Source organism: Microtus pennsylvanicus, chromosome 4, assembly GCF_037038515.1.
Source record: "Microtus pennsylvanicus isolate mMicPen1 chromosome 4, mMicPen1.hap1, whole genome shotgun sequence".
Taxonomy (NCBI): Eukaryota; Metazoa; Chordata; class Mammalia; order Rodentia; family Cricetidae; genus Microtus; species Microtus pennsylvanicus.
Window position 1 is genome coordinate 102,093,905 of NC_134582.1, and position 21,586 is coordinate 102,115,490.

The following is a 21,586-nucleotide window of genomic DNA, read 5'->3' on the forward strand; positions in this document are numbered from 1 at the left end:
ATAGAAAGGAGGGCTGGGCTATTGCCACCATTTCTATGAGTCAGCTCTTGGCTATAAGTGGCCTTAAAGAGGGCAGGGCATAGCATTCCAAATATCTATGTGGAACTCGTTCCTGTACGCTGAAGTGGCAATCCTCTGGCTGAGGCTACAGAAATAAGCCCGTGCCAGCTGGCATCTGCTCTAGCTGGGTGATATGGGATATGAACCTGGCGAGGGGGAATCGGGGCAACATCAGCGATGTGTATATGAAAAGTAATTATTTGAATTTCTAACAATAATAATAATGATAATAATAGCACTGCTGTAGGCTGAGCCAGGCAAATACACCTACATTCTCCCCTCCCTTGGTAGAGCTATGCTCACAAACCACAAAGAGACAGAATGAGGAAACTGAAGAAAGAGCAGAGGCAGAGCTGTGCAGAGACCTGGAAGTGATGGTGCGATAGAGATGGAAGAGCAGTTGCTTTTGTGCTGGGATTTGCTGTTGGTCCTTGGCTCCATCCCCTATACGTCCCCTGTACTGATATCTGTTGCTAGCCTTTGGTTCCATGAAGCTGAAACCATTAGTAGGAAATCTGACCTCAGAAAAAGGAACACACTTGGGAATATCCCCTTAACTTCCCCTCTAAGTGGGTATTGCTAACAGGGGTTGCATTACCGACTTGACTCAAGGTCCTGCTGTCAGTGCTTCTGTTGATGGGCTCACCTCTCGCCAGGCAGGCTTGCTATGGTCCCTGCTACTTCTTCTCAGAGGTCATGCTTGCTAGACTGTGGTGGCCAGTACATTATTGCCATTTTTAATGGGACTTGTCATTCTTCTTTGGGCTTTCCAAAATCTCTATCAAAGTAAAATCTATCCCTTCACTAATTTATTTTAGGTGATATATCTAGAATAATTTGTTATCTCACTGTGCCATAATGCCATCCTTTGATAAGAGAGAGAGTTCTAGGAATGATCATTATGTTACACCTGGTACCTGTGGTGCCCTGGAAAGATGGATAGATTCGTTTCCATCTCTGAATTAATGGTAATTTTTAGAATTTCTTTTCTTTTCTTTTCTTTTGCATGAGCCTTATTTGAGATGGCTTGAATGTTATGTCTGATTGTGGAAGCGGAGTGAGCTCAGTTTAATTCAAGAAATGATTTATAAAGCAACAGCACTCATACAAAAAACTATCACAGGAATCTTTAGGACCACCAGATCCTAATCACAATCTCTATTCATACCTGTTTCATTTTTTCTATTTATCAACTGGAATTTGTGGTTTCTTTATTTATTTTGAAATAAGTCCTCAATTAGTAGCCCCAGGTAGGCCAGGGACTCACTGTGTACCCTACCTCCTGCCTCAGCCTCCCCTGTACTGGGTTTTACTGTCTGTTCCACCAGGCATAAGTAGCAGTGGGGATTCTTAGCCTAACAACAAGCGGGAGGGGCATTCTCTGCTTCAGTATGGAGCTGACCAAGATTACTCTTTGCCGATTTCTTTGTAAGAGACTCAGAATTAACCTCACTGACACTCTATATCAAAACAAAGGGACCTATTGAATGGTAGTCTTATCTTTTGAAGGGGGATCACAAGTCATCCAGAGACAAGGCACCTACAACAAGATCCTCTGGGTGACTGTGTCACCCAGCCTGAGCCGCAGTGTTGAGGAAGGCTTGTATAGATTAATGGAGTTGTAGATTGTTATGAGCCAGCTGACATGATGCTAGGAACTGAACCAGAATGCTCTGCAAGATCAACGAGAGCTACTAACTGCCAATCCATCTGTCTAGGTCCTTATACTTTTTTTTTTTATCTTATTCTAACTTGATACATGATATTAAAAGAATACTTGGATGGCCGGGCAGTGGTGGCACATGCCTTTAATCCCATCTGAGATTCAGAAGTGGGTAAGTTTTTGTTAGTTAAAAGCTAGCCTGGTCTACAGGACAGCCAGGGCTAAATGGAGAAACTCTGGCTCGAAAACAAAACAAAAACAAACAAACAACAACAGCAACCAAAAAACAAACAAAAAACCCACCATCACTAACAACAAAAAGATTATTTGAAACAATGAAAAAAAATTACAAAAAGGGCTACGGCACGTTCTAGGAGATGCTGGTGGCTCCACCACGCAAGTCAAAGCCCTGACCACAGTCAAATTCAGAGAATGCTGCTGGAACGACCGTCTCTGTGTCTATGGCAGAGAGATCATTCTTAAGCCTTCCAGGAAATTATTGCAGGACCACTTAGGAAACATCCTCATTAAATCACATGGTAGGGGCTCCCAAGTGATCGCCAGGAGGACTGCTAGCTGACAGGCATTAAAGCCAAGTTTATTGCGGTGTAATTCTTCTGGACAGGCGTAGGGACAACCCAAGCCATCTGTGGTACATCACGGTGAGTGGGTGACCAAATGCCATTTCAACAAGAAATAACTGACAGGCAGCCGAGGCTGGGTGGCAGTTTGAGACGAGTGAGTAAGAGCAGCCATCATCTCCCTGGGCTCAGGGTGGATGGGCAGAGCGATGTCTCACTGCAGTTTGGTTGTGCACACTCGGCTAAGGCAGGTTTGAGCTAATTTATTCTTAGACACAGAAAGGTGGTAAGCCAGGGTAGGAGAGCGAGCGAAGGTCCTCGTTAGGAGTTTGCTTGCACAGGGAACTCAGGAACGTTTTGACATTACCAGGCCAGTGGTGTTTATTAAAAAGAAACAGCAGAGTGAAGGGCTGATTGAAGTTTCCAAAGTGGGATGGATGGCAACTGAGTGCTCGTGAAGGTTTGGAGGTTGCCTGCATTCCTTGTGTTGTCAGTGTTCCCAACTGGTGCTTCTTTCTCGGACAAAGAAAAATGCAAATTTTGTATGTCAGCGTATTTAACTTCAAAGATAATAGATTCAAATGAGCTGGTGACGCTGCTCACTCCGACATTAACGGCATCCTAGCAATTCGATAAACAACACTAACTTACTTGGAATAGTTACTTGGAATTGTTTGTACAGTTACTTGATTAACATTTTCTATTTATGATTTTAAGCACAATGTGAGGAAGATAAATCATTGCATGTGGATGAAGAAAAATAAGGAAAGACTGTGTAGTGCCCCCTCCCCTCCAGCCCCTTGGGCTTCAGTGCTTTCAAGGAAAAGACCTAAAGGCATATGCTTCTTTGAGATAAAATGCATTTTGCATCCTGGTCTTTCTACTCACATCCTGAGCCTGTGCCTTCATCCCCTCCCCAGCACTGGCTCTGAGGCATGTCTTATCTCTTCCCAACATGCATCCTGGAATGTTATATTTCTTAAATGAATGGAAACCTTGTTTAGGAAGGGAAGACATATAATGATCACCTCACCTGTTTAAATGGCCATGCGAGTATGCTTTGGTCATCATCATTAAAAATATGTTTACTGGGCAAGTTCTACTGCTGTACGAATTACTCTACAAGAATTCCTTCATGATAGCTATTAGGGCATGGAAATACAGCGAGGTGACTATTTTCACATGCATCTTAAAATTCAAGGCCACTGTTTAATGAGATGAAAGGGGGCCAGAGTCAGAGCCTTGTGCTCTTTCTGCCTTTTCCATTTACTATTCATGTGACCTTGTCACAAAGGTCATACTCTTTTCACCAATCTGCTTCAAATATGTAATTGCAGTGGTTGAAAGGAAGCAAACTTAAGAAACCGAGGAGGTTTGGAAAAGCCCGGAAGAAATGCTTGCGGACGGCTGTGAAATACTGGACACCTGGCAGAGCCTAGAGGCTTCAAAGTATTTTCGGCTGCTTCTAACCTTTAAGCTTTCGTGTGTCTAGTGCTTGCCCTTGAGAATGGCCGGTGATATTCTATTGGACGTGATACGAGTTTTGCTAGCATATTCCCAGAGTGAGTCAGATATCTGTTTTCTTCAGATAACAGATAGCATAGAACTTCATGTGCACGAAGTCGGGAGCAGGTGACTTACAGCAAGTCAGCATGGCCCTGGCAATCTCTCCGGCCCTTCTTGACCAGGTGGTGTCATCTCTCTACTTTAGTTAAAAATCAAACCAACAGAAGACAAAACCCAAGCTCCAGTGTTTGCAGAATGAGCACATCTCTGTTACTGGGAAAACGGTTAGCTTCTAGAAACACTGGAAATACAATAACATGAAAGAACGATTTAATGTAAAGAAGACATGAGCCAAGGAAATGTTTTGTTACTGTTGTTTCTTGGTTTTTTGTTTTGTTTGTTTGTTTGCTAGTTTTTAGATTATGGCTGGGACACGGCTCAGGCTGCAGTAGTATTTGCTGTTCAACTACAGGGATCCACATTCAAATTCCCAGCACTTACATTGAAAAAAGATGGACATGGCTGTATGTTCTTGTAATCCCAGTGATGGGAGTCAGAAACTGGAAGATCCCAGAAGCTCACTAGCCAGAAATTCTCACAGGAAAATGACAAGTCAAGCTTTGGATTCTGTGAGTGACATTTTCTCCAGCGAGCAAGGCAAAGAGCAATCTATTGAGCAGGACTCCTGACGTTCTCTGGCAGATGTTTGCACAGCTAGGCACCGCTGTTCTGACACGTGCACATATACGCACACGTAGGAAAGAAGCTATGGGTTCAAATTCAGTCTGCTTGCTTTTTCTCCCCCTGCACCAGAGTAATTTAACTTATAGTTGTAAAACTCCACATGAAGGGATTTTGTGATACAGGGTAATATAATATAGGGTAATAACAGTATGACGTCACCATCTCTGGAAGATCAGCTGGGAAATGTATTGGGTTTTGTTTCCTTTCAAACCTGGGTTAAGTCCATATTTAAACAGAATACCTACCATTTCCCACATCAAAAGACCATCTCGGTTTAGAAGGAGTGTATTGTGGAAAAACAAACAAACAAAACCAAAAACCAAAAACCATGTGAGTTTGGGAGTTGGGTATTCTCCTCTTGGTCCTCAGCTGTGGCCACAGAGGGCTGAACAGATTTGAAGGCCTTTACCCAGCTAGTCTTCTGTGTCTGCACAGAACACAGTGCGACTGGGCTCACTGTCTGGTTGTGAGACATAATGGAGAACGACGATGTAAAAGTTCTTGGGAAAGACTTGATTGTCACAAAGGGCACTAGTTTTCAATTAATAATCGTCACATATGGAAATGTTATGGTTCAAACACACCAAACCAAAGAAGCTGAGGAGGCTTGGAGAACTCCGGAAGAAACATTTTAGGACTTCTGTGAACTAATATCATGAACATATGGAGTAGATTTCCCAATTTGAGCACACTGCAGCCTTGGGATTAAGATGAAAATCATTGACTTTTCCCCACTCTGGAAAGTCTGACAGGAGTTCAATACATTTGACCCTTCACAAACCCCATTGAGTTTGCCAGCACCGAGGAGCCAGGAAACATTAGATGCAGAAATAGATCGGCCTCCGAGCCTTCAGACCCAGCTGACTGAGAGCTCAGGGTTACCCCGTACAGCGGGGCTCTTTTGAGATTGACCGGGAACACTCCTTAACACTGCAGCCCTTCTCCCACTCTCCCTATCCAACCTCCAGTGGTGCTTTTTAAGAGATTAAATCACCAGCTCATGCTTGGCATTTTCTTCAGCACTGCTTTTTAGCTCATTCCCCAAATTATGCTGCAGCTGGACGAGGTTCAGTTGCTTCTGAGAGACCGTTGTTTGACTGCTGGATTCCAGTCACCTGACTTTCGCCTTCATCACTCATAGGTCATTAATAATAAGCGCTGTCAAGAGTATGCTGTATGAAAACCAATATTAAGAGGCAGACCTTCTAAAGCAAGGCCTATTGGGCTCTAGCATGACATCCAGGTTCTATGGAATCTCACTGCCTCTCTACATTATGCTCCCCTGTCTCGTTCTCAATATTTAATATGAGGCTTCTAGTCTCCCCGCTTTTGTAGGATAAAATCACAGATCAGAAGATGTCCGAAGTGAGAGTTCATTAGTCCTACCTTCCAGCTCTTGCTGGGAAGATCACTGATGAAAATACTTTCTTCGAAAGGGGATTTTTCAAAACACGAATGTTGCATGGAAGATGACTAGACATTGCTAGTATATAAAAGGGTTTGTGAGTCAAGACCAAACTCAGAATTGAGAAACGGAGTGGCTCTTAAGCCCATGAAGAGTTGGGCAACAGAGAGCGCTATGACTGACGTCATGACGTACATCTTGGCCTTGAACAAGTTAAGAAACAGTTTTCAGTTTTACTACCTGTCTGACTTGACTACTTAACTTTACATGATAGTCCGGATGTTACAACGTGGGGATGCTATAATAAATACGCTGATAATCTTAGGCAAGTCTCACATTAGTATAGATAGACACCTTCAATAAATGATAACACTGTGATAAAAAACACTGTAAAAATAAGTCACTGTGGTACATAAAACAAGGGCTTTGAGAGATAGAAAATGACCCTTCTAATGCCACTCCCAGCACCCAAGAATAACAGACGAACCACGGAAGATTTAAATGAATAAAGGGCTCAGTTTGCTTGGTGCAGCCAGATGCCATTGGGTAAGACTGAACAGTACAGGTTATGGAGTGTCAGAATATAGTGTGGAACAGCATGAGGTCTCCCATTAGATAGTCTGAATACACAGCTAGGGACAGGCACTTCCTGATTGGGTAGCCACGAGCAAATAGTTTACTCACTCCACGTTAGCTTCCATTTACAAACCTCTAAAATGGCAGCAACAGCAGCTGTGCTAGGAATCTCCTTCCACATTGTTCTGAAGTAAAATTCTTGGCCCCGTGGGTACTTCCGAAGAGCACTATCCCTTCCTCTTCCCCTCCTTTCTACTGTCCTCCTTCCTCTCCCCCGTTTTAGGCACTCAGCTCAGTGACATTAAGCACATACTGTCTCACTTGCAACCATCGTCAGGACTCCTTTTGCAAAGCTGACACTCTGCATTTAACAGCTCCTCATATTTCTCCTCCCTCCAGCTCCAGGAGCCATCATTTCATTTTCTATCCTTTGGAATCTGACCATGAGAGCTGCCTTTCCTTCCATAAGTGAAATTATGCAGTATTTGTTCTCTGGTGCTTGGCTTAGTTCTTATTTTTTGTTAAAGATTTATCTCCTTATTTTATGAGTGCTCTACCTGCACATACACCTTTATGCCAGAAGAGGGCATCAAATTTCACTGTAGATGATTATGAGCCACCATGTGGTTGGAAGGACTTGAACTGAGGACCTCTGAAAGAGCAGCCAATGCTCTTAACTGCTGAGCCATCTCTCAAGCCTGGGGGCTTGGCTTTATTTTAGACAGCATAGTGTCTTTAAAATTCACCCATGTGAGCAGGATTTAACATTTCCTTCCCCCCCCCCCTTTTTAAGGCCAGTCACATTTCACCTCATTTCTGCTTCTCATTCGCTTTTCCATTCATTTGTCTGTGGCATCTTAGTTTGATTCTGCCTCTTGATTGTTGGGAATGATGCTCTGACCACGGGACTGCAGATCATTCTTTGAGTCCTGCTTGAGCTTTTAATTCTTTCTGGTAGCCTAATGCTTACTCCCATGGGAGTTCCACCAGACTGTTTCTAAGCTTGCACCATTTCATGTTCCTACCAGCAATGAGCAAGTCTTGCAGCTTCTTGACCTCTTCACAAAGGACTGCTGTTTTTGAGTTTATTTTGTTTTATTTTTATGAGGATAGTGACTATACTCATGGCTATGAGGTGGGCAAAGACATCGTGTATGCCACTTGACCTTGTTTTATTATGTGTATGATTGTTTTTGTCCACCATTACTTCTATTTCCAAATGTTTCCATGCTGGGAAGGAGAAATCCCTTGATATGGCACAAAGTAGTCTTTAGAACACAGGATGTAGGGCTTCTTCCACAGGTGTGTCTGAGAATGAATAACGTTGGAAAACCAAAGAATGAGGACACTGACTATAGTGACCGAGGTGGATCTTCCTTAACAGATAAATGCAATTAGATAACAAACATCCTCTCCTGGAATGCATGAAGGGGAGGCGAATTTCATTGGCGCATGTTGTATGACTGTGTTAAATACTGCATTCTTACTATGTTCAGCCAATACATACAAATCAAAACTAAATTCCCGGTCCCAATTTTAAAAACTGTAGATAGGAAAGCATTTCCCTTCTGGAAAATACTACGAGTCTGGGTCCACAGTGAGTGCCTAAGAGGCCCACGCTGGTCATGCAGTTTTTTGTAGTTTGCTATAACATCAAGGCCACATGCTGCTTTCTAGAGATCCCTTCCCTTCTGTCCTCCTTCCCCTCCCCCGTTTTAGGCACTCAGCTCAGTGACATTTAGCACATACTGTCCTTGTTGTTCTTGAGATGCACTTCTCAACCTGCATCAACTGGCAGGGACAAGAAACATGTCTTCCAAGAGGCTCATTGTTGGTGAACCTGGGACTCTTTAAACTCTGTGAGGAAACCAAACAAAGGAAAAGCAAGCTTCAAGCTTCCTTGGACAAGGTTGACTTAAAGAAACTAAGACTGGTGGGGTGTGTGTGTGTGTGTGACTCAGAAACTAAGACCAGTTGTTTGTGTGTATGTATATGTGTGTTTGTGAGAGAGATCATATGTTTGTACGCCGCACATGATACATGTGACACCAGACGTCAGTGTCTGGTATCTTCCTCAGTCCTACGCTACCTTAGTTTTGAAACAAGGTTTCTCACAGAATCTGAAGCTTGCCAATTCTGTCTTACTGGCTCAGGGTACTCGTGTCTCTGCCACCTCCTCTTGCCATTCAATCTCATCCTTTTCTAAGTGGGTAATAGGGATTGAAGTTGGGTCTTGATGCTCTCTCAGCAACTGCTGGAGTCAGCTCCCAAGCGCTCTCAGACTCAACAGGGTTTTGATTGCTGAGTAGTGCTGGCCTTTCCTTACTGTGCCCCCTCCCCCATGGATGCAGAACCAAGCAGGAGTAGAGGCCCTTGGAATGCTGTAGAACTGGAAGTACCAGAGACTGACTCCTTGATTTACTTTGACTTCTGCCACAACCTCACGGAAGCTGGGGTACTAATCTCAAAAGGTACAGGCCAGAATTTATGGGAACAAAGTGGAAACAGAAATCATCTGGCCAGAGGGTATCATTATGCACAGAAGTCTGCAAGTGCTTGTGGCTTTAGCTGTAGCCTTAGTTGATTTGTATTTGCTTGCGACTTTCGTTGTAATTTAGTTGATTTGTATTTTGTGTGTTGTTTCATTTTCTTCAAGCTTCACTCCCTAAAGTTAATGTCAGATTCAATTAAAGATGGGTAGAAGATAGGCATTACATTTCAGATGTTGAAAAGTGGGTTTAGACTTTCAGACAATGTCATGTACTTGGTTTGTACACACTGCAGAAACTTGAGTTCCAGCCTGGCCTCCAGAATTTACTATCTGCCAAGCTTTCCACAAAGCGTATTTCTCCGTTTTCATTACAGCGTAATGATACTTATTGAAAAGCATTGTGGGTACTGAATGGATGGGGTTTATTAAATATATATATCCTTCCCTTTTTAGTACCCCTGTTTCTTTTTTGTAGATGGATACACACATACATGTTAGCATCCGATGGAATATATTATGAATTGTATATATGTTATGCAGCATACACAATATAGATCTGCAATATATATAACGACTAGATGCAGAGTGATGGTTGATATTGACTGCCAAATTGATTGTATTGAAAAGTGCCCAGAAGATTAGTAAAGCCTATCTCTGGGTTTGTCTCTGAAGATGTTTCCAGAGAGGACTAATAGAGAAGGCCCCCTTTAAATGATGGCTATACCATCCTGTATGGAATGAAAAGGTAAAAAAAGAAAACAGTCAGAAAACAGGGTAGCATCTGGCTTTTCTGCTCTACTATCCCCTCCCTTCCAGATGGACTGAAATCCCTGAATCCGTGAGCCAAAACAAATAACTCATCTCTTTAAATTATTCTCACTTGTATTTTTTTTTTGCCACTGCTATGCAAAACTAACTAACTATAGTATGGAGATTTTATGAATGCGTGGTACCGATGGAGACCAGAATAGTGGATGGGAGAACTGGAAGTCATAGATGGTTGTGAGCTGCTACGCAAGTCCTGGAAACTGAACCCACATCCTCTACAAGAACAGAAGTGCTCTTCACCATTGGAACCATTTCTCTAGTCCCAGGGATGAGTTTTAAATCCCAGTGAACATCAACGAATTTCAACTAAATACCCTATGACTAGCAAGCAGCACCAAACTCAGAGAAGAAGGCACAGGGCATTGAGGAGACGTGTTTGACATGCTTGTTTTTGCTCTTTGTAAAACAGTAGAGATCCCTTCAACTAGACTGGCTCGTGAGCTTTAGGTAGAGAGCACAGCATTTGCCCTTGCAGGGCAGTGGCTGGCAGATAGTGGAATGGGTTCCTGAGAGACCGGGCCAGGAAAGGCAGTCTGGTTCTAAAGCCTTGTGCTTCCAGAGCACAGGGAAACACAGTTCTGTGCGTGGGAAGGAGTGCTATGGGTTGGGACTCTGGGACCAGTGGAGGCTAGTGGCAGGAAATCAGTGGGTTTTCAGCTGATGGAGTCCATTTTCTCTGCTGGGTGGGAATTGAGGTCATCGCTGAGGGAGGGGACATTAGGAAGCTGGGGAATTGAGCAAATTGAAAGCAGCTTTAGGGAGAAGATAAGATGCTGACCACAGACGTATATTAAGTCTTTTAAGTCGATCTTATTTTTCTTAGATGAGGCAACTAATAAATGGGAGGTTAGACAAGAGGCACAATATCTCAGATCTAGGGAACAACCCAGCAGCACCGAGTTCTCACAGTTCCCCGTGTTGTACATCAATTGCTCCATGCACAGCTGCTTTCTATGCCTGACTCTCATGCAAACGCTACGTATGTATTGCTCAGTAAATTCTTGGTGTGCAGCATCTGCTGTTCACTTCATCCTTGTGTTCCCCAGGGTGCCTGGCACAGCTTCATGCAGGAAGAGGAGGCGCAACAAATATTTGCTGAGAGAGTGAGGGGGATGAGTAGAGGAAGGAAAAATGCACAAAGTGTGCATGCTGAGCTCAGACAGAGCTCAAGCCTTTCTCCAAGATAAGGGTGAACGGGGGGTGGGGGGGTGAGCAAAGACCTAAAACCACGTGTAATGATGCACCATGGAAAAGGACTGCCTTGTGTGAGCTTTAAAAATTATTATTATTATTTGGAGGCCTGGTATAGCCTATGAGCTGACACATGGGAGGGTCCCTTTCACCAGTATGACTGACATCACTGAGTTCATGTCTTTATCTTTCATTCTCAATGAAATAAGCAAATATTGAGATTGGCTGTTGCTCTGACCTTGGGGATGAGTAAGACTTCCCAAAGTTAAACTTTGACAAAGATTTTTCCCCTGGGTCTCAAATTCTATCATTTTTCTGCTATATTTACTGATGATGTTATACTTTATCTGCTCAGCAAATATGTAATTTAATTGAGAGGAAACATGTCAGGAATGCATTGCATATAACTCTCTATGTTCTCAAAGATTCCTGCAAGAAACAGAAACAGAATTTCTTAGGTCATCTGAAGTCTGCCAAGACAAAGCCAAGTGCAAACTTTAGTTCTAGATTCGGAGGCATAGAGATATCTGTATGACAGAAGACAAATGACGATTAAGGGTTTGATACAGGGACTTAGTTGATCAGTTAGCTCTTCAGGTAGGTTCTGCCCAGCTTTGAAATCAAATAGCTTATTTGTATCATTTAAGAATCAAAAACAGGGGCCCACAAGGTAAAGTCAAAGGATCTGAGTTTGATCCCTGGAATTCACTGTGTAGAGAACAGACAGCTGAAAGTTCTCCTTAGACACCCCCCCTCCACACCCAGCACAGTGCCACACGAACACCTGCCACACGTGTGTGTGCGTGCATGTGCACACACATCTCACATTTATAAAAAATGGAGAGCATGTGTTGAAATAGATCACCTCTTTTTGTTTCTGAATTCCCTCTCCTCTGTTCAGTTACATTTATAGTTGATGATGGAAGAAGCCATGGATGGACTGAGATTTTGTAGCACATACCATCACATGCTTTGGTGCCGATATCAGAGCTCCTGAGCTGAAACTCCCTAGAGAAAACAAAACGCTTCTCGACATTGATGGTTTTGAGTCAACGGTGACATACAGTATTCTAGAAAGCCAAAATGGGCTATTTACAGAAGAGGGTGCATGGCTAAGCACCCGTAAGAACTCATTATGTTCACTGGAAGCTGAAATCTGACCAGAGCAGCAATTCTTTTGATTTCCCAAATGGCTCCATAAAGGGTTTGAGTGAACTATAATTCCAAAATCCAAAGAAAATAAATTTTATCCAGATGTTGAGCGCCAAGACTCACGGTGCATGGCAAACAGAACTGGTATTTGTTTTGGGAAATATTCCGACTGACTGTATCTACCTTTGCAAGAACGGTTACGTTTGCTTCTTCATTCCTGCTGTAGGCCCCGAGTTCAGCCTCAAAATACCACTTTCCCCGCTTCTGAGTCTCCAGCATGTCTGTGTTTGTCGACAACGCGCATGATTAAAATGATATTTTCCTATTTCAGTGTAGTTGGAGCTCCTTAAAGCAGAGAGTGGTAAGTGCAGAAAAGGAGACGCGGTTCCCTAATGGCTCATTAGCATCACATTTGCAATTCAGATCGGCTCGAAATTGACTGAAATTTTTAAACACATAGCAGGCAGTTTAAACTAATGATTGTCTGGAGGTTCACCACTGACATGAACTAAGCTTCTGTTCAAAACAAATTGCAAATAATTCCTCCCTTAGAGTCAAAATGTCACTTTTAAAACTCCATGTTATTGCTAGATTTTTGTCAGCTATGTACAGAAGAAAAAAAACCCATGTATAGCGTGTGCTGTATCTTTGAAAGGACACAGAGTGACACCCTATTAAAAAGAAATAACGTAACAACATGCATAAATATATATGAACCTACATTAGTTTCACTAGGAATCTCCACCCCCCCTCCTCCCTCTTCCCCTTCAAAAATCCTAATTGTAAAGTAAAACACCCTTGGGGCAGTGGTAGGCCCAAGTTGCTTAGCAACCCTCAGCAGGTAGCCAGGCTTCAGCTGCAGCTGTCCTGATTCTTTCCTAAGAACCTTCTTATTACTGTTTGTGTTAATCTTTAACCAGGCTTTTAAACCATAGCCTTTTTCCCGGGTCTCTTGTCGTTAGATTGCAGGGACCCGCTCAAATGTTGTCCCAGAGGTAATGGTATTAAGGATGGCTATTGAATGTTGGAAGTGTGATAAGCCTTGAAAGGGGTTAGAATTGCATGTACTAGCTAACCTGATTTTGCATTCTTAAAAAAAAAAATCATGAAAATTGTATCCCAGTAGGAACAATATTGGGTGTTGGCATACAGCTTTAAATCTACCTTTTGCTCCCAGGCCCTAAACTGCTTCAGGCCTCTTCCTCTGCAGCAGCTGCTTCTCTTAAGAGACCTTCAACCTTGCATTCTTCCACAAAGCCCACTTCAGGAATGCATTGAGAATCGCAGCCTTCAGCTGATTACAGTCTCTTTATGTAATTATGGGAGAGCCAGGTAGGGAGGTGCAGAAGGGCAGAGAGATGTGAACACAGATATAACAAGGGGTTGAGAAAAAAAAATTTCATTTTTGAAAGAAGTGTTTCTGCTCTAGGGGAGGTTTCTGTCAGTCTAAAAGGTCTGTGGTTGGATAAGAAATCGACCAATTCCTTAAGGATGAAAAGCGTAAATAAAGGACATTGAGCCTATAATTCGCGATCCTAGAGGAGCTAAATAAGAAGGTGAATCCAAAGAGAAACATATAGGCATCCTCCTGAATATTAACCTTCATCAGGCGATGAAAGGAGACAGAGACAGAGACCCACATTGGAGCACCGGACTGAAATCTCAAGGTCCAAATCAGGAGCAGAAGGAGACGGAGCACGATCAAGGAACTCAGGACCGCGAGGGGTACACCCACACACTGAGACAATGGGGGTGTTCTATCGGGAACTCACCAAGGCCAGCTGGCCTGGGTCTGAAAAAGCATGGGATAAAACCGGACTAGCTGAACATAGCGGACAATGAGGACTACTGAGAACTCAAGAACAATGGCAATGGGTTTTTGATCCTACTGCACATACTGGCTTTGGGGGAGCCTAGGCAGTTTGAATGCTCACCTTACTAGACCTGGAAGGAGGTGGGTGGTCCTTGGACTTCCCACAGGACAGGGAACCCTGATTGCTCTTCGAGCAGATGAGGGAGGGGGTCTTGATGGGGGGAGGGGGAGGGAAATGGGAGGCCGTGGCGGGGAGGAGGCACAAATCTTTAATAAATAAATAAATTTTAAAAAAAGACAGAAATGAAAAAAAAAGAATGTCAGCTCTACAAAGTAACTTTATTGTCATGTTATTATCATCATTCTTATTTGTGGAAATGTAAATCTACAAAAGGACAACGTATAATAATAATCACATTTGATATCAAAAAAAAAGAAAAAAAAAGAAAAGTGTTCTGTGGCCAAAAAATAAAAGTGCTTTTACTTTTAATAGTGTCCAGATCTCTATTCTGCCATGAGGTTTGCATAAATTTCAGAGACCGCCTAAAATGTTAGGAACCGATGGTGATGAGCTAATAAGATATTTAAAAATGAGGTTATTTCTACATGCCTAGCACACAGCAAAGGCATAAAAGGAGGAAGACAGCTGTCTCGAGGTTTTTCGTTCAATCCCCTTCAATAGATTAAGAAAAAAAATACTTACATATACGTGTATATATGTATGTATACACACATACATATGTATGTATTCAAAAATGATTGACCTTTTGAACCTTCAGTCTGTGTCATTTAAGGAAATTAGGCTTTTCCCCACCATAACGTTTGGTTACAGACCTGGTCTGATCAAGCAACATAATATGTGCCCAATAACACTGACTAACAAGGTAGGGAACTGGAGAAAGGTCAGAGAACATGAGAGGGATAACAACTTTATGCTTTCTGAGCTTCACTGAAGTTCCTCTATATAGATACAATCTTCAGACTTAGGTTTAAACAGAGACAAAAAAAGCCCACTTTAAACTCTTGATTTCAGAATCTCATTAATTTCCTTTGTGCTTGAAGACATACAGTTAAAAGATCTCTTGTTTGTTGCTATGTATGCCAAGTTAGCTGGGCCATTAACTTCTGTAGATTCTCCACTCTTCTGTCTCACTGAAGGAGCTCTGGAATTATAGGTGCATGCTACCACATCTTGTATTACATGACTCCATGGGACTCCAATTTAGGTGCTCATGTGCGACAAGTGCTTTACCCATGGGGGCATCCACTCAATCCCCAACCACCTTTTTTTTTTCCTTCTTCCATATTTCTTTTCCTTCCTTTTTTCCTTCCTTTTTTCTTCTCCTTTTCCTTCCTTCCTTCCTTCCTTCCTTCCTTCCTTCCTTCCTTCCTTCCTTCCTTCTCTCTCTCTCTCTCTCTCTCTCTCTCTCTCTCTCTCTCTCTCTCTCTCTCTCCCCCCCCTCTCTCTGTCTGTCTGTCTCTATCTCTTTCTTTCTGAAAGAATAACTTTATCAACAAGTAGGCAGTCAAGTAAGCATTGTCCAGGAGAGTGCATCTAATGTCATTCTTTTTTATTCTGTTCTGATCACATAAGAGGAAATTTGCATTATATTTCTGTTAAGGGAGTTGAGGTGGGAAGTTTGTTACAGAGTTTGAGACAGCCATATTTGGATGCTCCAAAGTTCCTGATATTACCCAAAGAAGGTTCCTGATGTGAGGTGGCACTCACAAGTGGTTTTTCATTTAGATGATGGATTTTTACTCCTAAGAAATTTTCTACATATCATTTAGAACAAGACTTGTATTGTGGAATATTTAACTGTGTAAATATGTTTATGCTTCGGAATATTACCTTAACTGTGTAAAGAAATGTTACATAGTTTATGCCTCATTTGTTTAACCATGTAAAGATATGTTGCTATTTCACCTTGCCTGCCTAAGGCACCTGATTGGTCTAATAAAGAGCTGAATAGCCAATAGCTAGACAAAGACAGGATAGGCAAGACTGTTGTGCAGAGAGAATAAGTAGGAAGAGAAATCTAGGCAAGAGAGATAAGTATGAGAGAAGAGAATAAGGGAGAAAGAAAGGAACATGCCCAGGGCAAAGAGCCAGGTAGCTTCCAACCAGCCAAACAAGAGAAGCAGTGAAAGTAAGATATACAGAATGAAAGAAAAGTTAAAAAACCTGAGGTAAAAATATAGATAAAGAAAACAGATTGAAATAAGAACTATGCTAAGGCAGGGTATTCATAACTAACAATAAGTTTCCATGTCATGATTTGGGAGCAGCTTGGTGGCCCAAAAGAAAGCCGGATACAAACTGTAATGTTAATATACTTCTTGTTTAAAGGTTAAGGCCTGTCTTTTGTGCAAGGTTGATTTGTCTCTTGTTCTCTTGATTTTCCTCAACTGATTACACGTAGAACTTGTAACGTGCACTGTGAACTCTGATTAGCTAGTACAAGGGTCTGCTGCAGAGACACAAAGGGCAGGGAAACTGCATGTGACATTTACATACTTTAATCAGAAGCTAATACTTCTCTGATTATTTCTTTCGCTAGAGAGCCCTCTGCCTTTGTTCCCATTCCTTTCTTGGCTGCATCACATCTATAGCATATTCAACCTAAATGCCATCAGACGGTAGTTTCAGCTTGCTTATATCACACTGACTCCATGTGTATATACCTTTATTAAAAACGTATCTTCATTAGACTTTCTAAAAACTAGTCTTTTAGACTGTGACATTTTTTTTCAGTTTCAAATCCACTGTAACATCCAAGTACTGGGAATCTGAATGCAAGCATTCTTTCTGTGATTACTATACGGGGAAATGGAGCCAAAGGTTTAAAATTAGATGGCTGCTCTTCTTGCTAGATGCCCAGGCATGGAAAGAGACAGTTAACATGCATTCCATTCTTGCTTCCCAAGAGTAATTGTCACAGGATTTTTCTGGAAAAGGAATTTTGTTTAAATTTTGATTCACTTCACTATTCTTGGTAAACATTAAATTCTTAAACTTAATTTTGCCATACTAGATACATATCATGTATTATAAATGCTAACAAACGTTGAAATGCATGTAATTGTCTTCAATCTGTTTATAATAAATATGTCAAAGGAATGCATATGCCCAACTGTGGTAGAAGGATAATTGTTGAGGAATGCTTACCTTTAGACATGACATAATCTTTGTCTCCTTCAATTCTCAGCAGCAACAATGAGACCCACTCAAGACTGGGGCCATTAACGTTTTCTCAGAAAGGTGAGAAGATTTTATGAGTTCCAACCCTTCTTGAAGATATATAATCAATTCATAATTATTGGGAAAAGGACATATTTTCTTCAGTGGTATAGGTGCTCATAAGTTTCTTCCTTGCCTGTAAATACCCCTCACCCATGGTCCTGTAAGTAACTTAGGGTAAAATCATTGGATCAACAAGCTATATTTTAGTGGAATTCTTTCTTTGGTTTATTGTTGATGTATCATATCTGGGGTGCATAGTTTGGTTCTTTGTGAGATATCCACACAGAGTACCTGAATGTGGGGAAAGACAGAACCAAAGTTGAATTTGGGAGGAGCACTGCTACTGATGATAAGATGTGCAACTGAAGCTTAGCTGCCTTGGGTGGGACACTCACAGAGGAAATCCCAATGTAGTCACCCTTTCCCAGTGTGGTCTGGAACGACACGTGTTGTGGGAATTCACTCAGCCAATAGCCTTTGAGACACCAGCCCATTAGGGAGTGGTCTGAGGTACTGTAAGTACAGACAGGAAGCATGCTCACTCCCCCCCCCCCCCCCCCCCCCCCCCCCCCCCGCTTGGTTGGTGGTCAGAGTTATTTAGGATCGCAGCCTCAGCATCTAGCGGGCAGAGGAACCCAGTAGCTTTCTATTGTGAGTGATTCCTAATAAACTTCCCTTATCTTTTATTATGGGCTCTTGTGAACCTCTTTTAATTGCACAACAGACAATTTCTTACTGGTGTTGCTATTAGGTCAGCCCTCTCTAAGAAAAAAAGATACACAGATTAAATTGTTACATGTAAAAGGGGATTGACTATGGGTAGAATCCTAAGGAGGTTATCAGGTATGGAGTGGCAAGCATTGTTGATGAATGGGCTTGTCCTGTGAGAAAAAGGAGCCATCAAAAACAGTTAAAGGAAAATATATTAAAGTCCTTGAAAGTAGCATTCTCAGGATAGCACTACAAGGCGGACATCAGTTTTGTGGCCCTTACTCTGGGCAGTAAGACAAGTAAGTTCAGCTTGTGCAAGGGAAGAAGTACAATAAGAAAAAAGACGTGTCAATGTTATTCTCTGCATTAGTCTCTGACTTGGCAGGAGGAAAGAGAAAGAGAGAGAGAAAGAGAGAGAGAGAGAGAGAGAGAGAGAGAGAGAGAGAGAGAGAGAGAGAGAGAGAGAGAAACTGGATTGTCATTGTTGACTTGCCATTTCTTATATTTGGGGATGCACAAGGGAAAAGAGTTCAGCTTAGATCTGCGCTAAATAGTGCACCCTGTGAGCCCAAACCTGGGAAACCACGGAAAGAGGCCATGAAGAAATAGAGAGGGAGGTATAAATGGTAGAAAATATTTTTCAGATTCAATCTTTAATACAGAGGGAGAGTAAGTCCGTAGTAGAACAGACAGATCAGGGCCTTAATAATGACCCAGGACAGGAAACTAATAGTTTACCTTTGATCCACTTTGAATTGGAAAGGACTTTTAAACAAGAAGTAAGAAAGCTTCACATAGTTTTGCTCATGAGGCTGTGGGGCCGGAGGACAGATGAGATCAATATGAATGTTGTAAAAGAAGATAAACTGGGTGGCATAAATGCCCGTCTCTCCTCCTTACGTCATAAGTTCCATGCTCTGAGTTAATATGAATGAAGTCAGTCCCTGTTGGACTGCCTATGTTAGCCATTAGGAGGCTTGGTTTTCACTAGCTGGAGTCCCTGTGGCTATCAGGAACTAACAGGGTAGTGGGGAGTATAGAGGAAGGACAGCCATTACAGTCATTGTTGTTATTGGCAGGAGGGAAGTGTGTTTGGTTTCCAGGGTACTAGACCAGATGGAGCTTTGTTAACAAAAGAGTTAAGGAAAAGATTAGGGTTGGCAAGATGTCATAGTGGGCAAGGATGCTTAGTGCCAAGTCTTAGGACCTGAGTTCTATCTCTGGAGCCCCCTGGTTGAAGGAGAGCTGTAGCACAAATAATAAAAACCCAGAGACAGATATTGGGGTTCAAACTGAAGATCAGAAAAGTAAAACGGTCAAACCACTTTAAAAGTCTCACCTCTACCAAGGCTAGGCAACTGCAGACTGAGCCTCAAGCGTCTGTCTCTTCATGTTTTATATTCCCTCTAGTGCTGGCATTAAATGTGTGTGACTCCCTAGTACTGGAATTAAAGGTGTGAGCTGCCACCACCTGGATTTGCTTCTGCATTGCTTTTGTGTACCCCAGGGTGGCCTTGAACTCACAAAGATCCACCTGCCTCTGTCTCCCAGATCCTTGGACTAAAGGTGTGTGACACCACTGCCTGGCCTCTAGTGGCTTAGCTTTACCCTCTGATCTTCAGGCAAGCTTTATTTATTACAACATGAACGAAATATCACTATAGAGAGAACTGACTATATAAGTTCTCCTCTGACTTCCACACATACCTCATAGCATATATATATATATATATATATATATATATATATATATATATATACACCCATACAAAACCTACACAATATAAGTAAAGATAACTATCATTTTAGAACAAAAGAAAGAGGTTGATTCTAGAACCTGAGATAGCTAAAGAAATTCAGAGGGGATAAGTGGAAGAAAAAACAAGGGGCCAAAGAGACCCAACTGAGTCACTTGAAAAGAAATGGAGATTTGCCTTGAGTTTGTGATATCTGTGCTCTGATGCTAGGAAATCATGAAGGTCATGGGAGCCTGAGAGGTGGAATAGATTTTGGGGAACACAGCAGATAAGAGATATTTTATTTACTCGAGATGGAGGCTTCTAGGCAGGCAGCCACCAGGGGACACCAGGGCTAACACTAACAAACATGACCCACCAACAGGTAGATAGTACATTGTTTGCGTGGTGGTAGGTACACAGGCCTCCAGACAAATATCCATATGCATACTGGTGAAAGTCAAGGCTCCAGCCTCTGACCTCAGGGCCATGTTTATACAGGAGTAGCATTCTGTCAACAAAAGTTATGTAACCAATTGCATCACTGTTTACTTTGGGGTGTCTATGAATATCCAGTGTCAGTCATTTTGTGCTGACTCATAGACCTCCCATGTCTAATGTCAGCCATGTTTTAACTGACTCACACTGGATTTCTCTCTCTGTGCACTGTGGTCCAAAGATAAACTAGCCCTAGTCTAGGCCTTCTGTTTCCTACACTGGATCATTTGCAAACGAATGGGAAAGATTTGTCTTCAGCCAGATATTTAAATAAAAAGCTTGACCAAAAGCCAGATTCAGTTCTGTGAGCCTCAGTACTGCTTCAAAGCTAGAACAAAAGTTTAGTGAAGATATTAAATGATAGAGAAGTGCAGGTAAGGAAAACTAAGCTTGGCCCAGGCATGGCCAGTTATCCTTCCAGAGAAAGCTGTGTGCATTTTTCTCCTGCAAGAAAGTATACTGAAGGTGGAAATTGCTCATCCAGCCCCAGGCTGCTCAGCTGTCAGGTGTGGCCAATGGAGATCAACAGCAAGCTGAGGCTCAGAGATACAGCTGGCCAGATGCCAGCCTCCTGTGTGGGCACAGCAGATGAGAGCACGGTTGTTCTCCCTCATGGCCCAAAGCTAGTCAGAGGAGGAGAACTAACCTTGGCCTTACTGACCCTGTAGGGGAGAGAAGGCCTGCAGCCCTGTGGCAGCTCTCCAGGAGAAAGAAGCAGCATGGATCATAGAAAATGATTGTGGATTGTGGAGGGCTGAGGTAGGCTATACTCAATATTAACAAATTTTTTTCCTGCTCTATTTGGATCTTGCGATCGTTTTCCTTTAATATCCCTGAGGTCAATAAAACTTTCTCAGAATGGAGAGGGTTGGACATTCAGTAACCCTGTTGAGCTTTTCCAACAAAGGTTACATTTCATAAATATATATAATGGTAACTTTGGGGTATTTTACAGATGTAGAAAAGCATCTGAAAACCATACAAACTCATCTAAGGGAGCAGGCATGAGAAATCTGTTCCCATAGGGTACAAGGGCTAGACACAATTGTGAAATTATTGGGAGCCTTTTGGTATAGTAAGGCACACCAGACACATAACAAGGCAAATAAGAAAGTCCCTTCAACATCTTATACCTATAAACATTAAATAGAGTTTGAGAGAAAATAGTGTGTGTGCGTGTGTTTGTGTAAAAAGATACTCTCAAAGCTGTAATTCATTATATGAAGATTCCATTGTAATTTGTAGTCTACCTTCTGACTCATGAAGTCTCAGACAATATAGGTTATTGCCATTGCTGTTGGGTACCCAAGAAAACAAGATAAGGCCCAGTTCCTAAAGACACAAAGAGCTTTGGTTGTAGGATGTGAGAAATCAAGCCAGAAGCTTC